Here is a 6,065-nt window from a genome sequence, read left to right on the forward strand (position 1 = left end):
TCACATAGGGATGTGCCAGGACAGGCACCCCATCGGCCCTCAGGAGTGAAAAATGACGTCCTTGCTTCTGAGGACAGCATCCTGCAGCCTTTCTGCTTAAAGAGAAGCATACCTCTGGTATCTGAATCCTGCTCCTGAGACGTGTGACAGCAGCCTCTGGAGACAGAGCTGCAGAGACAGGCAGTGGCGCCGGCCCACTCTGGCCCCCAGAGAAAGGATCTTCTGCTCGGTGGCAGAACAAACATTTAAATGTTCCCCAGGAGGAAGGATGTGGAGCCGTGAGAGCCCAGTGATTCAATGGCAGGGTCAGAATGACTCTGGGTGGGGTTTCTTTTCTTGCCCTTGCAATTCTATTCATGAAGTGGATGGATTCCTCCATCCTCTTCTTATAAACTTTGATTTCTGGCCTCGTTTATTTCAAACTGTTTTCCTAAGTCTTTAAAAGGGAATTCTGTCTTCCTTTTCGGTCTGCTTACGTTTGAATCCACTTAACTTTCCGTCTGGGGTCTGCTTTCTCAAAGGGCCCTGTGCTCCCTGTGGAGCCGGCATGCTTGTCAGAAAGTTGAGGGGGGTTGGGGCAATCTAGGAAGACTTCCCCTTTACTGTTTGGGCAGAGAATCTGTGGGCGTTTGTGTCTGAAGGTCTGTTTCTTCTTTGTTCAGTTGGCTGCATTCTTCTCCGATTGGTCGAGTATACAAGAGAATATTTCCAGAATATGCACAAGATAGTTTGGACTAAGTAAGGGCAGGCATTAGGGCAGGTGGTAGTTTGCTGGTAGCAACAGAAGGTCACCATTTATGGGGCACATGCCTGGAACCCCACCTGTTTGCGTACTTCATTCAATCCTCCAGGCTCTGCCAGGGACGCGGATACTCCACATCACAAGCAGGGAGAGGGGGAGCATTCAAACAGGCCTGAAGCCCCCAGTCACCCCATAGTTCCAGGCTGCTCCCAGGGAAAGCATCATACAACAAATGCATCTCATACCCGCCCTCGCCACTCCCTATAACCATGTCAATAGGGTTTGTTTGACCTTAGGACATGCATCCTTCCTCCGAAAAGGAGGTTTTTTTCACAAGTCAATCAAAATTAATTTTGTAAGCCTCTCGGACTTGACTGAAGACATCCCACGATGTCACTAAAACCGAGGTTAGGAAGGCCAATTCTACCAAAGTGACGGAACCCCCCTCTTGGGGACCGGTTTACCTGGGAAGCAGGCGGCCCTCCTCATGCTCACAGCCCTATCCTGTGGGCAGGGCCCAGTGGGAGGGCCTGGGGTTCAAAGCCAGCCCACCAGGTGTTCCACCACGAAGGATGGGGCTGGGCGTGTAACAGGCAGGCACAGGTGCTCACCGAGCCCCCCGAGTTGCAGACAAAGCAAACTACGCAAGCGTTTCTTCAAACTCCCACCAGAGCAAGGGTGCAGAGGAAGAGCGGATGACAGGCCAGTGACTGCCCTGAAGTCACAGCCCCCAGTGTCATCACCAGCTGGCTGTGCAAGGTACTGCCGTTCACCCCGATGAGCAAAGTTTTTAAAAGCAGCCAAGGAGCTTATCTGCCACAATTTAACTGCGTGACACCCAATCCCCATAGGGTGTTATTTTTCATAGTGAGAAAGAGCCAGACTTCCAGGCAGATCGGTATTTTGGGGTCCAGCCTCCGTGTCCTCAGAGCATCCCAAGTCCACCAGGGTCAGGCCTGGGATGGCTGCTGGGTCCGGCTGCTTCAGGTTCACGGGTTTGCGTGTTCTGCAGGTGTCCAAGGGACCACCACTGAGGGTCATCCTAGGACTTCGTCAAAACCATGTTTGTGGATGCCAGAAGGTTAGTATTCACCAATTCCACTGACCAGCAATGACCTTGAGCTGGTTGGAATCAGCCAAATTCCAATCCACTTTGTGTCACTGTCTGTCTTCCAAGCACTGTGCCTGTGTGTGTGTGTGTGTGTGTGTGTACGTCCGCAGGTGGGGGACTCCGTACTTGGTTGAACCCCCAAAGACTCAGAGAAGTCCTATTTTAGACACAGAGAGCTATTTCGTTTCCCCAGCTCACTAACACAGGTCTCTAATGAACTCACTAAATGAAAAGCTACACAAATATATTTTTCTGTGGTTTTTTTTATTACATATTACATTGGCTAATTATTTCTCTATGCAATGAATGGGTGTTTGTTTCATGAATTCTCAGAGGTCATGAATTCTCAGAGGCACAGAAGGAGAATGCTCCACAACTGTGACATGATGTCATTTCTAAATGGGTAAGCAACTTGAAACTCCTCCATAAATCGTGGCTTATTAGGTATTTATGGTTAGTCTTAATAATGCACATTGAAGAGAGAACTGCATGATATCAAGAAGAGGCATGCAGTCCGTGACAGGGGCATCTCCACCGCGCCAGTGCAGACAGGCACTGAGTCCATCCTCAGGGAGCAGTTCGTAAGCGCAGAAACCAAGCCTCACCCTCACAGTATCACACACACAGCAGATGACTTGTTTGCAATAACATCACCCGGTAGCCTTTAAGGATTTGATTCCGTGGCACTTACTGAAGAATAAATTGTTGACTTTCCTTGAATTGTTGCCTAAGGATGCGGCTGAATATAAGTTAGAGCCAAGTGTAACCTTCTTAAGGAAGGCTGAATTGAGACAGAAAAGCTAGGATTCTTCTCCAAGTGGGAATGGAGATTTATTATTTAAGAAATTGCCTTAATGTTGCTATTGAGGCTTTATAAAGTCTCAGGGGGGACAGTGGGAAGCTATATCCACAGATTCTGTACCAATTATTCTGTTTATCCTGGGTAAATTACCAGTCTATGAGTTACATCTGTCTACATGGCCCTGCCCAGGGTCAAGAGAAGCATCACAAATAAGCAGGACCTGGGAAAAAGCTTTTGGTGTGCTCATGATGCTAGGGGGGTAGGGGGATTTCAGTGATAACCTCAGAGGGAAATTCGTCTCTTCTTACAACCAGATCCTTTCTGTTATTTCTAAAATGAAAACTGTGATTTTGTCAAAATGTCGTAGAGCCTGACTAGCAAGATCAACCCGAGATAGAAATAATTGGGTAGCTGGTCTTCTCAGCAGACAGCGAGAATAAGGAAACAGTGGTGTTACTGGTAGAAAGTATTATTTTCAAGCTGGTGGGGGGGCGAGGATAGACTAATAGACAATTTTGACCTACAAATGTCCTTTAAGTATCAGATTGTTTCTAATTGTTCTCCAGTTTTCATTATAGGAAGAGAAAGGAAATGTTTGATTCAAACAATGGCCCCAGAACAAAGCTCCAAGTTTTGGTTGCCATGGTTCATAACCGTATTTGAAAAGATGGTGGATAGCTCCTTGATGCCTTACAAAGTGCTGTCAATTTCTTCTGTCAGTTTACAGTAGAAGGAAGATCCCACTGGGAACGGCCTACCTTTTCCAGAAACTCTCAGGCATACTCACACACAACTGGACAAACAAATTGAGACTTCTGGCATCCCTATATTCCTGAGCTGGCTACAGGGATGAAAAGTGTCAGTCTATACAGATCTTTCTATAATTTAGTGATACACCTACTAAGGCTGGGTGCTTTTGGGGGGGGTGCTACATTTAAGACATTAGAAAATATCTTTTTAAAAAAATTAGATCCAAAAAGCTCATTTGCCATTCCTAGAGATTTATGTTTTCTTAAGAATGTGGCACTGGTTCATTTTCTGTTGGTACTGGATTGAATAATATTCCCCCCCCCAACACACACACACACACACACACACACACACACACACAGCAAATTCATGCCCGTCCATCTAGGACCTCAGAACGTGACCTGATTTGGAAGTAGGGTCTCTGCAGATGTGATTATTTAAAATGAGGACCTATTGGACTTGCCTGGGTCCTTGTAGGTGGAGAAGTGAGGAGGGAGAACTCACGTCTCCTCCTGAGTGCCTCTTGGACCCCTCACACTTACAGTGCTCCTGACACGGGGTGTGTGTGGTTTTGCCCACACCAGGCAACTCTCTGAGGCACCAGTGAGGTGTGCCACAATTCAGTTCTGCCACTAACTGGAGAGAGTGCAGACCCCACGGGGGAAAGGCTCAGTCCCACACTTCAGATGCTAATTGAAAGGAATGGTTCTCCAGGTTACTACCACTTCTGGCCGACGTGGCTACAAATCAGAGGCTTCACAGACCCTCTCCTTGGATTCGACTATTTGCTAGGCCAGCTGTCAGAACTCAGGGAAACAGTTATGTTTACCAATCGATTACACAATGAAGCCTGGGATAAAGGGTATGGATGAACATCCAGATGCCAAGGCAAGTAGGGCAAGGTCTGGGAGGGTCCTGAGGGAAGGGGCCTCTGTTCCCATGGAGCTGGGGTGCGTCATTGTCCCGCTACGTGTGTGTGTTCATGCCTATGTGCGACGCCCTCCATAAAGATCCCAACAGTATGGGGTTTGGAGAGCTTCCAGGCTGGTGAACCAGCCCCCATGCAGGAGCCCACACAGACTCGCCTCATTAGAACAAAACACACTCCTATCACTCAGGAAATTCCAAGGGTTTTAGGAGCCCTAGGTCAGGGATGGGTCAAAGACCAAATACAAGAACAAAAGATGCTCCTAGGGCTCTTATCACTTAGGAAATTCCAAGGGTTTTAGGAGGTCTGTGCCAGGAGCCAGGAGCAGAGACCAATGGACATATTTTCTATTCTTTCTCAAGGAGACAGACACAGAAAACACGGAGGGAACAGAGCCACACGACCATGGAGGGTAGGAGGCGGACGCTGGAGTGACGTATCTACAAACCTAGGGACACCTGGATCTCAGCCACCACCGGAAGCGGAAGAAGCAGGGAAGGAGTCTTCCCGAGGGCCGTCAGGGAGCACGGCCCTGCTGACGCTTTGACTTCAGACTTCTGGCCCCTGGAACCGTAAGAGAACAAGTTCCTCCTGTTTTAAGCCACCCGATTTGTGGTCGTTTGTCACAGCAGGCCTGGGACACTAACTGTTGAAACCTGTCTTCAGGTGCCGTGATTTATCCCCATTCCCGTATTTGGACAAAGAAATGAAATCGGATGGTATGATCAAAACCATCTGAATCTTCTGCGGTGGGTGGCATCCTTGCTTATGAGAATCCCCTGCAATCGGCGGCAAATCCCCTGGCCCAAGCGCCCCCCCCCCCCGCCCCAGCGCCCCCCCCCCCAGCCCATTTAAATCAGAAACTCTGCACGTGGGACCAAAACACCAGCCTTTTGTCACTGTAAAACCACGGGCTTCAGGGCCTGTCAGCTCTTGGGCTGCTTTCTGGCTTTGCTACCTACTAACTACGCCCTTGGGCAAGTCATGTAATTTACCTGGTATTTGTTCAAACTGAAAATGGGACTGTGAAGAGTAATCTTGCTTTTTAAAGACTGTATTTATTTATTTAGAGGGAGAGGAGGGCAGGGGGAGGAGCAGAGGGAGAGGGACAAGCAGACCCCGTGCTGAGCACAGGCCCCAACACGGGGCTCGACCCCACGACCCCGAGTTCATGATCTGAGCCGAAGTCAAGAGTCGGATGACTAACCAACTGAGCCACCCAGGCGCCCCAGGCTGGTCTTTTTAAGTACGTAAAATATGTAAAAAGGCCAGGCTAAATATCTGATAAATACCACCTCCTTCTCACTGTCCTGACATATAGCGAGGCGATTCAGCAGGATGGGGAGAAGCTCGGGCTCTGGAACAAGACTCCAGGCAATCAAAATTCTGACTCCACCACTTACGAGCTGTAAAACCCCGGGCCCTGTTCTGTGCTCAGTTTCCTTATCTATAAAATGGGGCCTCGGAGAGTCATTATGAAGTTTAAGTGGGATAATAAAATGATTTGATCCCACTAAAGCACTTAAAATGGTATCTGGCACTGTAAGCATTCAATAAATGTTAGCTCATATTATAGACATAATCGGATAACACTCTGCACACCACCCCCTGGATAATACGGAATTCTGCCTGGCGAAGTTTCGCATCGCTGCCCTTCCCAATCAGAAGCAAAGTGAGGCCTGTGAAAGAGCCGGATTAGTCTGGGACTCCAGAGACTTGAGCTCTGGGCTCG

The 6,065-nt window shown here is 48.5% G+C and overlaps 1 long non-coding RNA gene across 1 annotated transcript; it reads left to right on the forward strand.

The window, feature by feature from the left end:
• Positions 1–1,049: 1,049 nt before the first annotated feature.
• On the forward strand, positions 1,050–5,378 carry LOC141373202 (uncharacterized). The gene is made up of 4 exons (XR_012378911.1): positions 1,050–1,501; positions 1,755–1,823; positions 2,187–2,256; positions 4,696–5,378. It is a non-coding gene; the product is annotated as an uncharacterized lncRNA (long non-coding RNA).
• The last annotated feature ends 687 nt before the right edge of the window (positions 5,379–6,065 follow it).

The sequence above is a fragment of the Callorhinus ursinus genome, unplaced genomic scaffold (assembly GCF_003265705.2).
Source record: "Callorhinus ursinus isolate GAN/ISIS: 27379988/994484 unplaced genomic scaffold, GSC_fseal_2.0 scaffold8, whole genome shotgun sequence".
Classification (NCBI taxonomy): Eukaryota; Metazoa; Chordata; class Mammalia; order Carnivora; family Otariidae; genus Callorhinus; species Callorhinus ursinus.